We start from the raw sequence: 12046 nt of genomic DNA on the forward strand, positions 1-12046 counted from the left end.
CCGGCCCCCAGGGGGCGCCACGGGCTCCTCCCCCCAACCCTCCAGCACCTCCCCTGCCCGGCCCCCAGGGGGCGCCACGGGCTCCTCCCCCCACCAAACCTCCGGCGCCTTCCCTGCCCCGGCCCGCAGGGGGCGCCACGGGCTCCTCCCCCCACCGAACCTCCAGCGCCGCCCTGGCCCGGCCCCCAGGGGGCGCCACGGGCTCCCCCCCGACCCCGAACCCTCCAGCGCCGCCGCTGCCCCGGCCCCCAGGGGGCGCCACGGGCTCCTCCCCACCAACCCTCCAGCACCTCCCCTGCCCGGCCCCCAGGGGGCGCCCCGGGCTCCTCCCCCCCACCCTCCAGCACCGCCCCTGCCCGGCCCCCAGGGGGCGCCACGGGCTCCTCCCCCCACCGAACCTCCAGCGCCGCCCCGGCCCGGCCCCCAGGGGGCGCCACGGGCTTCCCCCCACCCAGAACCCTCCAGCGCCGCCCCTGCCCCGGCCCCCGGGGGAGCCACGGGCTCCTTCCCCGCACCGAACCTCCAGCTCCTTCCCTTCCCGGCCCCCAGGGGGCGCCACGGGCTCCCCCCCACCCCGAACCCTCCAGTGCCGCCCCTGCCCTGGCCCCCAGGGGGCGCCACGGGCTCCTCCCCCCACCGAACCTCCAGCGCCTTCCCCGGCCCCGCCCCCAGGGGGCGCCCCGGGCTCCCCCCCACCCCGAACCCTCCAGTGCCGCCCCTGTCCCGGCCCCCAGGGGGCGCCCCGGGCTCCCCCCCCGAACTCTCCAGCACCGCTCCTGCCCCGCCCCCAGGGGGCGCCCCGGGCTCCTCTCCCCTCCGAACCCTCCAGCGCCGCCCCTGCCCCGCCCCCAGGGGGCGCCCCGGGCTCCTCCCCCCTCCGAACCCTCCAGCACCGCCCCGGCCCCGGCCCCCAGGGGGCGCCACGGGTTCCTTCCCCCGCCCCCCCAACAGTGCTCCCTCCCGCGCAAGCCATCTGTCGAACGCTTACAACATTCATTCATTCATTCATTCATTCATTCAATCGTATTTATTGAGCGCTTACTGTGTGCAGAGCGCTGGACTAGGCGCTTGGGAAGGACAAGTCGGCAACACATAGAGACGGTTCCTACCCAACAGCGGGTTCACAGTCTAGAAGGGGGAGGCAGAGAACAAAATAAAACATATTAACAAAATAAAATAAATAGAATAAATATGTACAAATAAAATAGAGCAACAAATTTATTCATTCAATCGTATTTATTGAGCGCTTACTGTGTGCAGAGCACTGGACTAAGCGCTTGGGAAGTCCAAGTCGGCAACACATAGAGACGGTCCCTACCCAGCAGCGGGCTCACAGTCTAGAAGGGGGAGACAGACGACAAAACAAAACACATGAACAAAATAAAATAAATAGAATAAATATGTACAGAATAACAAATTTATTGAGCACTTACTGTGTGCAGAGCACTGTACTAAGCGCTTGGGAAGTCCAAGTCGGTAACGTATAGAGATGGTCCCTACCCAACAGCAGGCTCACAGTCTAGAAGGGGGAGACAGACGACAAAACAAAACTTTTAAAAAAAATAAAATAGAATAAACATGTACAAATAAAATAAATAAATAAATAGGGTAACAAATTTATCGAGTGCTTACTGTGTGCAGAGCACTGGACTAAGCACTTGGGAAGGACAAGTCAGCAACATCTAGAGCCGATCCCTACCCAACAGCAGGCTCACAGTCTAGAAGGGGGAGACAGAGAACAAAACAAAACATATTAGCAAAATAAAATAAATAGAATAAATATGCACAAATAACATACATAAACTGTAAAATTATATTTTACAATATATATCTAATACATTATAAATAATAATAATGGTGCTCGATCCATCAAGCCACAAGTCTTCTCAATGTATTTTCGGACTCCTAGGTCTGTGCTCTATTCATTCAATCGTATTTATAATAATAATAATAATAAAGGCATTTATTAAGCGCTTACTATGTGCAAAGCACTGTTCTAAGCGCTGGGGAGGACACAAGATGATCAGGTTGTCCCACGGGGGGCTCACAGTCTTAATCCCCATTTTGCAGATGAGGGAACTGAGGCCCAGAGAAGTGAAGTGACTTGCCCAAAGTCACCCAGCTGACAATTGGTGGAGCCGGGATTTGAACCCATGACCTCTGACTCCAAAGCCCGGGCTCTTTCCACTGAGCCACAATGATTTATTGAGTGCTTACTGTGTGCAGAGCACTGGACTAAGCGCTTGGGAAGGACAAGTCGGCAACATCTAGAGACGGTCCCTCCCCGACAGCGGGCTCACGGTCTAGAAGGGGGAGACAGAGAACAAAACAAAGCATATTAACAAAATAAAATAAATGGAATAAATATGTACAAGTAAAATAAATAGAGTAATAAATCTGTACAAACATCTATCCAGGTGCTGTGGGGAGGGGAAGGAGGTAAGGCAGGGGGGATGAGGGGGAGAGGAAGGAGGGGGCTGAGTGTGGGAAGGCCTCCCGGAGGAGGTGAGCTCTCAGTAGGGCTTTGAAGGGAGGAAGAGAGCCACCTTGGCGGATGTATATACGTTTCTACGTATTTATTACTCTTTATTTATTTATTTTATTTGTACATATTTATTCTATTTATTTTATTTTGTGAATATGTTTCGTTTTGTCGTCCGTCTCCCCCTTCTAGACCTTGAGCCCGCTGTTGGGGAGGGACCGTCTCTATAATGTTGCCAACTTGGACTCCCCAAGCGCTTAGTCCAGTGCTCTGCACACAGTAAGCGCTCAATAAATACGATTGAATGAATGAATGAACGAGTGAGTGTGCGGAGGGAGGGCATTCCGGGCCAGGGGGAGGACGGGGGCCGGGGGTCGACGGCGGGACACTCGGAGAAGCAGCGTGGTTCAGTGGAAAAGAGCCCGGGCTTGGGAGTCAGAGGTCATGGGTTCAAATCCTGGCTCCGCCACTTGTCACCTGTGTGACTTTGGGCAAGTCACTTCACTTCTCTGGGCCTCAGTTCCCTCCTCTGGAAGATGGGGATGAAGACAGTGAGCCCCCCGTGGGACAACCTGATCACCTTGTAACTTCCCCAGCGCTTAGAACAGTGCTTTGCACATAGTAAGCGCTCAATAAAGGCTATTATTATTATTATTATTATTATTAAAATGGGGATGAAGACAGTGAGCCCCCCGTGGGACAACCTGATCACCTTGTAACTTCCCCAGCGCTTAGAACAGTGCTTTGCACATAGTAAGCGCTTAATAAAGGCTATTATTATTATTATTATTATTATTATTAAAATGGGGATGAAGACAGTGAGCCCCCCGTGGGACAACCTGATCACCTTGTAACTTCCCCAGCGCTTAGAACAGTGCTTTGCACATAGTAAGCGCTTAGCAAATACCCTCATCGTTATTATTATTGGTGCCTCAGTTCCCTCATCTGTCCAATGGGGATGAAGACTTGGAGCCCCCCGTGGGACAACCGGATCAATCAATCAATCAATCAATCAATCGTATTTATTGAGCACTTACTGTGTGCAGAGCACTGTACTAAGCGCTTGGGAAGTACAAGTTGGCAACATGCAAGTTGGCAAGTTGGTCGGATCACCTTATATCTCCCCAGTGCTTAGAACGGTGCTTGGCACATAGAAGGCGCTTAACAAATGTCATTATTATTATTATTGGTGCCTCAGTGACCTCATCTGTGAAATGGGGATGAAGACAGTGAGCCCCCCGTGGGACAACCCGATGACCTTTTGTCTCCCCCAGCGCTTAGAACAGTGCTCGGCACATAGTAAGCGCTTAACAAATGCAATATCATTATATACAGTGCCTGGCCCATAGTAAGGGCTTAACAAGTGCAATCATTGTATACAGCGCCTGGCCCATAGTAAGCGCTTAACAAATGCAATATCTTTATATGCAGTGCCTGGCCCATAGTAAGCACTTAACAAATGCAATATCTTTATATACAGTGCCTGGCCCATTGTAAGGGCTTAACAAGTGCAATCATTCTATACAGTGCCTGGCCCATAATAAGCGCTTAACAAATGCAATATCTTTATATACAGTGCCTGGCCCATAGTAAGGGCTTAACAAATGCAATATCTTTATATACAGTGCCTGGCCCATAGTAAGCGCTTAACAAATGCAATATCTTTATATGCAGTGCCTGGCCCATAGTAAGGGCTTAATAAGTGCAATCATTATATACAGTGCCTGGCCCATAGTAAGCGCTTAACAAATGCAATATCTTTATATACAGTGCCTGGCCCATAGTAAGCACTTAAGAAATGCAATATCTTTATATACAGTGCCTGGCCCATAGTAAGGGCTTAAGAAGTGCAATCATATATACAGTGCCTGGCCCATTGTCAGCGCTTAACAAATGCAATATCTTTATATACTGTTATCGACAAGTAGGGTGCAAAATAGGTTAATCGGTGTAAATCGGCCGCAGGGCTCTTGTACCCAGGGTGGTGACGCAGATAGGAAAAATGACTCGGAGACATGAGTTCAGATAGAGCAGTAAAGAAGGAAAGTGGCTACCTGCCCGTTCACCTCCCGGGAGAGGTACGAGTGACAAGCAGCCCCGATCCCAGCCGCTTCTTCCTCTTTTATTGGGTTTCAAATCCGAGCTACACAAAGGATTCCTGAGAGTAGTGCCGTACGTGAGGCCTTGGCATTCCAAGATCCCAAGTTAAAGTACAACCGTTTGTTTGTCATGGTTTGGTTAGTGTTAAAATCCCTGTTTACAAGATGTTATCAGGAGATAATGGTCAACACAGGATGGGGACATTCCAGACAGAGAGGGGCCACTTTGGTTAATGTTACTTTACAAACACTGGAGTGCTTCGGTCTGCACAAAATTAAGTGTTACTGTTGATATGCACAAGATGGAGTCAGTCATGCCAAGTCCGCTGTGGACAACAATCCCCCCTTTGATCCTTCCGAGGCCCACGGCCTCCGGGAGGATCACATACGACCCTCCTCGGGATAACAAAGGTCTTCCGCAAAGCCGGCGCCTAAAGCGTAGGACAAGGAAAAGACAAAAATCCAGGCAAAAGAAAAGACAGAAAAATCCATCAGAAGATTCAGGCACAACTGAGCACACACAACAATCCCCCTCCTCAGTGAAACACAGCGTCCAGATGGCGCTGCATGTCCGTGACTTCAGCTTTGGACAGGGGTATTGTTGGGGTTTGTAGAAGCATCAGGGTAGATGAAGCGCGTCGGAGGCAGGCCTTCAGGAGAGGACTGAGGCCCATCCGGTAGAAGTTCGACGCAGCCATAAAGCTGGGACAGTGTGGGGCTCGGAATCCTGGGAGTCAGCAGAAACCGGTGGGGGAGTACAATCAGGAGGCGAAGCATCAAAAACGGCTGGCTTCACCTGGGCGTGGTGGATCCATGAGGGACGCTCAGCAACACGAACTGCAGAAAAGGAAGACAAGAGAACCTGGTAGGGTCCCTCCCAGGATGGCTTAAGTGAAGCGTTACCGACCATGCGCTTAACCCAAACCCAATCTCCGGCGATGAATGGATGCAGATGATCGGTGAGAGGGACGCGCTGACGAAGGATTCCAGCAGCCTGCAGCTCAGCTAGAATTACCTGGAGAGACAAAACATAGGCTCGCAGGGCATCATCGCCCACCTGTAGGGTCGGAGGAGGTCGGGGATCTGAAAGGCTTCCCCAATACGGGGAATGACCAAATAGCATCTCATAAGGAGATATATTTAAAGGAGCCTGGGGGCGACATCGTAGACGATAAAGGGCTAGAGGTAGAACCTCGGGCCATTTGAGATGAGTTTCCATACAAAGCTTTCCCAAAAGGGTTTTTAACTCACGATTAGCACGTTCCACTTTCCCTGAACTCTGGGGATGGTAGGGTGCATGTAAAGAACGTTCGATTCCAAGTGATCGATAGATTTCAGATATGGATACCTGGGGCAAACCAAACTCGAAGAACTGTGGCTGCCAGGGCATCTGCACCAAAGTGAGTCTCCTGGTGAAGACCCAGACAAACTGGTCGCAGTGCAGCAGCAGGCAAAATAGGGCGTCCATCAGGGACCCAAAAGAGTCCGTCCCGTTCCAGTGCCTCATATTGCCGAGGCCACTCAGCTCTTTCCTTATCAGTAATCAGGGAGGGCAACAGAGTGCCAGGCATAGACGTGGGGGCCAGGGTCATAACAGGAGCTTCACATACAAGGGGGGGCATGCCGAGCTGCCCAACGAGAGGCCTCGTCGGCTCGGCGATTGCCCAAGCTCGGGGAATCACTTCCTCGGGTGTGGGCATGCACATGGACGACAGCCACCTCGGCTGGGAGCAAGAGGGCCTGTAATAGGCGTTCTATACGATCCCCATTAGCAACCTGACGACCCGCTGAAGTGAGGAACCCACAACTTTGCCACAGAGCACCTGTAGCATGACAGACCCCAAAGGCATACTTAGAGTCTGTATAGATGGTCACACGCTTCCCTTTACCGAGTAATAATGCCTGTGTAAGGGCTTCAAGCTCAGCTGCCTGCGCACTGCAAGAAGTTGGGAGTGAGCCGGTCCACAGCACAGAGGTTAGGGTAACAACAGCAGCGCCGGTGAGGCGCACCCCTTGGTCCATAAAGGAGGAGCCATCTGTAAACAAAGTTAGATCAGAAGAGGACAAAGGCTCATCGCGAAGGTCAGATCGAGGAGCGACAGTTTCCCGAACTACTTCATCACAATCGTGAATTTGGTCAGTCATAGGAGAAGACTCAAGCAGGGTAGCTGGATTCAAGGAGCCACAGCGCTCCACATGTACCTGTGGATTTTCCAATAAAGCAACCTCATATTTAGTCAGGCGTGCCACAGATAAGGCTTGGGTGGCTGCTCCACGAAGGAGGCGCACAACTTCATGCGGAGTCCGAACAACAACGGGATGTCCTAAGAGGATATCCTGAGACTTTTCAAGCAGCATTACCACCGCAGCTATGCAGCGGATACAGGGTATTTGACCTAGAATGACAGGATCAAGGACACCTGAATAATAGGCTACTGGTCGATAGTGAGGACCAAGAGTTTGGCACAAAACACCTGAGGCCACTCCACGGCGTTCATGAATGTACAAATAGAACGGCTTACTGTAGTCAGGGAGTCCCAGGGCAGGGGCTGAACTCAGGCATGATTTTAGTGTCCGAAAGGCTTCTACAGCCTCAGGAGTCCAGTCCAGGGGCTCTGGGGAAGTCAATTTTAGGAGCTCAAAGAGGGGTCTGGTTAACAACCCAAATTCTGGAATCCAAGCTCGACAAAACCCAGCCGCACCTAGAAAACCTCTCAAGGCTCTCTTAGTAGTGGGGCGAGGCATGCATTGAATAAGGCTTGCTCGCTTGGGGGCGATTGCTCTTTCTCCCGCCCGCAACATGAACCCAAGATATTTTACCTGGGGCTGACACCACTGCAGTTTCTCACGACTAACTTTAAGACCAAGCTGATGCAAACATGCTAGGACCTGGAGGGAACCTGACCTACACAGATCCTTCGTGTCACCAGCAATAAGGATATCATCCACATACTGGAACATACTGATCCCTTCGGGTAATTTGAGGGGAGATAAGGCTCTGCACAATTCTCTCGAAAAGATAGTTGGGGAATGAACAAAACCCTGGGGAAGCCTCGTCCAGGTTAGTTGACGACCTTCCCAGGTAAAGGCAAAAAGGTACTGGCTCTCACAGGACACCGGGATAGTAAAGAAAGCACCAGTTAGATCAATACAAGTAAAACAGGTTGCTTCAGGGCTCACGGAGCTAACTACTGCTGTAGGACTAGGAACCACAGCATGCATAGGCAAAACATAAGAGTTAATCGCACGCAAGTCCTGGACTAACCGATAGGACAGAGGGGAGCCTGGTTTTCGCACAGGCAACACAGGAGTATTACAAGGAGAACGACATTCGACTAAAATTCCCTCACGCAAAAAGGCAGATATCAAGGGCTCTAAACCCGCTTTACCTTCTGCAGACATTGGATACTGTCTGACTTGGGGAGGTGCCCGGTCCTTCCTGACTGTAATTGTAACTGGCTCTGCCCGATGAAGAAAACCTACATCTGACGGACCACGACTCCACAGTGTCAGGGGCAATGTCCTTAGAGTGGGATCATCTGTGCAGGGAGATGCATCCAGGAGTCCCATGAGGGAACTCAGCTGTTCAGGTGGAGTGCGCACTGGATCAGGTTTACCCAGGAGGCTTCCTAGAGTCAAGGCAATTCCTTCCGGATCACAAACCAAAGTCACATTCAAACGGCATAGTAGATCTCGTCCCATTAAAGGAGATGGAGTGGAAGGAATGATTAGGAACGGGTGGTGAATGTAAATCCCCTGTAACCAGCACTGTAGGGGCTGTGTTCTAGAAACAGTTTGAACTTTCCCACCTACCCCTACTATACTTATCCTTTCCTTTCCTCGGGCTCCAGGAGGAAAGGAAGGGAGCGCTGAATAGGTTGCACCCGTATCAACTAGCAATTTATAGGACTCTGTATTAATGGGCAATTCACAGAACGACTCAGGGGAACGGGTGACGAGCCGGTCATCAGTCACCACGGGAGCCATGCCATATGGCTTTACCCGCGGTTCATCATAGAGGCTCAGATCGGGGAAATCAATCCCCAGGGAGCATCCAGCCAGTAGGGAATGCACATCGGGATACTCATGCCCAGGGGATCGCATATTTGGGGGAAATGAGAGGGGAACTGAGAGTCATTGGGGTCCCTCTGGGTCCCAAGGTCCAAAGGGGCCAAAGTTGGGACCTGTGTTTTGGGTTGGGGGCATACGAGGTCCATTCCTCGGGGCTAGACCCTGATTGGGTCTAGTACTGTTCGGGCAACCTGGGGGAAAAACCCGTGGGTATCTACCCCGCTTATTTCCACGCAATTTAGGACAATCTCTCTTAAAATGACCCTCTTGTTGACAATGAAAGCAACGCCCCAGGGAGTAGGAGTTGCCCATAAGCAGGACCTTTGCAGCATTAGTGGGTTTCATATTTTGTATATGACGCGCAATCTCTCGCAGCTCTGACAGAGGTTTTGCTGCCCACCCGGGAATATACTTATCAAAATAATTGGCGAACCTCCCCTGTTTCACAAAGGCAGTAGCTAGGGCTCTAGCGTCTCTTTCATTATTCAGATTCAACTGTACAAGCGTCTCTGCTCCCTCGCTAAGTCGAGTGAAAAAGTCATCGGAGGTTGCCCCTTCCCTCTGGATCATCCCATGGAAGGAGTCCCAATTAGGGGGTTTACGGCCCAATTCTTGGATGGCTGCCAGGGGAGTCTGCCGCGCCAGATTAAGGCGACTCCAATCTGCTTCCACATTTAAATTCCAATTAGGCTCAATTGTTGGCCAAGCCACAGGAGGCTGACCATTGTTCTCTAACTTTACAGTCAAGGCTCTGAGACAGGAGCGCTCATCAGAAGTGAAAAACAATTCAAGCAGCTCTTCTACATCCGCCCAAGTAGGAAAATGGGTTCTAAAAATTCCCAGGACCCTTCGATACACTTCCTGAGGATTTTTTTGAAAGGGTGGAGTATTCTGCTGCCAGGTTATAAGGGTTTGGGGCTTGAAAGGGACATGAGCCCTTATTCCGGCTACTACGATGTTCCCGCCTGCCCCTGGGATCTGCTGGTAGTTCTCACGAACAGGGGCTAGAAGTGGTACCGGAGGTAAATAAGCAGGGGGGGGATAGGAACTGGGGTACCTATCAGGTCCGCTGAGTGGGACTGCAGACTCGGGACTGAAGGCAACGCAGCCTTTTCTGCCACAGGTGACAATGTTGCTACTTCAGTCTGAGAGGACTGATTCTTACTAACTTCAGCCCAACAATACCAATAGCACATTTCATCAGACCGAGAACAAGATAAAACCTCCCAGAGTTTGCGAAGAGTTTGAGGATCAAAAGACCCTCCCTCGGGCCAGAAAGAATAACCCTGTTGGTCCCGGAACTTAGGCCAGGCCTTGTGACACCCTACAAGTTGTTTTTTAGACATTCCTTTAGTTACAGGCAAGTCACCCTCATCCCATGATTGGAGAACTTTAGCCAGGCACCAACTAGTCTTAGAGAGACTCGCGCCCATAGTTCCAACAACCTGAACCCCCTTTCCGCTCAACCCGGAAAGAACACCTAGGACGTCTCCTAGGCCCCCTCAGAACGTCTTCTGAGGTGAACAAACCAACTCCTAACCCAGGAGGAGAAACCCCCCGCCCCTTCTAACCGAAGGGGGGAGAAACCGCTAACCCGGAACACCACCGGGCGCTCCAAATTAACAACCCAGAAGGAGAGAAGGGGAGAGACTCAGACCCTAAAAGCGGATCCTTACTTACGGATTATTCGAGCTCGGTGGAGTCAGCTGTTCTCACCCACGGAGGTTGTTCCTATCCAGATCACAGCACGAGGGTCCCTTCGTGGTCGCCAGAGAAGTTACTGTTATCGACAAGTAGGGTGCAAAATAGGTTAATCAGTGTAAATCGGCCGCAGGGTTCTTGAACCCAGGGTGGTGATGCAGATAGGAAAAATGACTCGGAGACATGAGTTCAGACAGAGCAGCAAAGAAGGAAAGTGGCTACCCGCCCGTTCACCTCCCGGGAGAGGTACGAGTGACAAGCAGCCCCGATCCCAGCCGCTTCTTCCTCTTTTATTGGGTTTCAAATCCGAGCTACACAAAGGATTCCTGAGAGTAGTGCCGTACGTGAGGCCTTGGCATTCCAAGATCCCAAGTTAAAGTACAACCGTTTGTTTGTCATGGTTTGGTTAGTGTTAAAATCCCTGTTTACAAGATGTTATCAGGAGATAATGGTCAACACAGGATGGGGACATTCCAGACAGAGAGGGGCCACTTTGGTTAATGTTACTTTACAAACACTGGAGTGCTTCGGTCTGCACAAAATTAAGTGTTACTGTTGATATGCACAAGATGGAGTCAGTCATGCCAAGTCCGCTGTGGACAACAATACAGAGCCTGGCCCATAGTAAGCGCTTAACAAATGCAATATCTTTATATTCAGTGCCTGGCCCATAGTAAGGGCTTAACAAGTGCAATCATTCTATACAGTACCTGGCCCATAGTAAGCGCTTAACAAATGCAATATCTTTGTATACAGTGCCTGGCCCATAGTAAGGGCTTAACAAATGCAATCATTATATACAGTGCCTGGGGCATAGTAAGCGCCTAGCAAGTAGCAAAAAAAAAAAAAAAATAGGGGAAAAGTAGTTCTTCGGCTTTGTGCCCGTCCCGTCCCGCCCCCTCCGTAGCCATCAATCATCGCTCCGTACTGAGCGGTTGGGGCGGGGCTCCGGCCGGCGGAGAGGGGGCCCGGAGCCCAGGGAGACACAAGCAACCGCGGCGGCCCGCCCGGAGGAGGAGGAGCAGGAGCGGGAGCGGGAGGAGCAGGAGGAGCGGGAGCAGCCCGGGGAGGGCTCGGGTAAGGCCCGGGGGGCCGGAGGAGGGGGAGAGGGAGGAGGGAGAGGAAGAGCGGGAAGAGGGAGAGGAGGAAGCAGGAGGAGGGGGGAGAAGGAGAGGGAGGAGGGGGAGCAGGGGGGCAAGGAGGGAGAGGAGGAGCGGGAAGAGGGGCAGGAGGAGGAGGAAGAGGAGGAGCGGGGGGAGAAGGAGGGAGAGGAGGAGCAGGGAGGGAGAAGGAGAGAGAGGAGGGGGAGAAGGAAAGGGAGGAGGGGGGAAGAGGGGCAGGAGGAGGGGGAAGGAGAGGAAGGGGGGGAGAGGGAGGGGAGGAGCAAGAGGGAGAGGAGAGGCGGGAGAAGGAGGGGGAGGAGGGAGAGGAGGAGGGGGGGAAGAAGGAGAGGGAGGAGGGGCAGGAGGAGGGAGAGGAGAGTCAGGAGGAGGAGGGAGAAGAGAGGAAGGAGGAGGGGGAAGAGAGGCAGGAGGAGAGGGGAAGGAAGGGCAGGAGGAGGGAAGGAGGAGGAGGAAGGGCAGGAGGAGGGAAGGAGGAGAAGGGAGAGGCAGAAGGGGGGAAGGAGGAGGAAAGAGGAAGAGGAGAGGCGGGGGAGGAAGGAGGAGGGAGGGGGCGGGGGGGAGGAGGTGGG

Source organism: Tachyglossus aculeatus, chromosome 10 (genome assembly GCF_015852505.1).
Source record: "Tachyglossus aculeatus isolate mTacAcu1 chromosome 10, mTacAcu1.pri, whole genome shotgun sequence".
Lineage (NCBI taxonomy): Eukaryota > Metazoa > Chordata > Mammalia > Monotremata > Tachyglossidae > Tachyglossus > Tachyglossus aculeatus.